Source organism: Triticum aestivum, chromosome 3A (assembly GCF_018294505.1).
Source record: "Triticum aestivum cultivar Chinese Spring chromosome 3A, IWGSC CS RefSeq v2.1, whole genome shotgun sequence".
In the NCBI taxonomy this organism is placed as follows: Eukaryota; Viridiplantae; Streptophyta; class Magnoliopsida; order Poales; family Poaceae; genus Triticum; species Triticum aestivum.
In genome coordinates, this window is record NC_057800.1 from 223,978,911 (window position 1) to 223,979,724 (window position 814).

The following is an 814-nucleotide window of genomic DNA, read 5'->3' on the forward strand; positions in this document are numbered from 1 at the left end:
AGTTGAACAAATGACACACATCGAAAGCAAAGTAAGACGGTGTAATAAGAGGTTTCAAGCGGATAGGCAATCGTTCATTGCCTGAAGCAGAGTGCGAAAGGGGTTCAGAGCAACGAGAATAAGTATCGTGTCTGATACTAGAATAGATCAACAGGCAAGTGGCCCGTGAATTACATACAAAGTCAAGCACGAGGAATAACGCTGACAATAGGGTGTACAGGAGAGTCAGGTTTCGATCCTGTGGAACTGTGGGTTATGGGCCCACCATGTGGTTGAAAGTAGGAAGGGGGCCGACATTTTGCACGGTCATGATAGTAAGGCGTGTCAAAGGGTAGCCTGTCAGATATGTCGGCAACAACATCGATACCAAGGGCGAGGGACAAAGAGAACCAATTCCTGCTCGTTGAACGAGGCGGACCAATAGGCAAAGTTCTCGTCCATCGGTGGCTACCGGAATGTCATCAACAATAGTAACAGGGTTACACCAGACAAGATGGTACACCGAGGTGTTTACTTGAGCAGGAATATTACTGCTTAGATCATATAGATCACAAGAAAGGTTAAACAAAACAATGGAAAGGAAAATGTGATCATCAGGTTAAACAGAACAATGGAAAGGAAAATGTGTTTAAACACATATTTCAGGGGTATATCCTTCCCAAGGATAAGCAGAGCATGATATCCATGACAGGATATAATGTAGAAAACTCTTTAGGTAGGGGAGAGAATTTTCATGACATTACACATACATCGGTGTTTGGATAATTGAGCAAGAAACATTTAGCATTGGGCTTCAAATGTTCTTGTTGAAAAT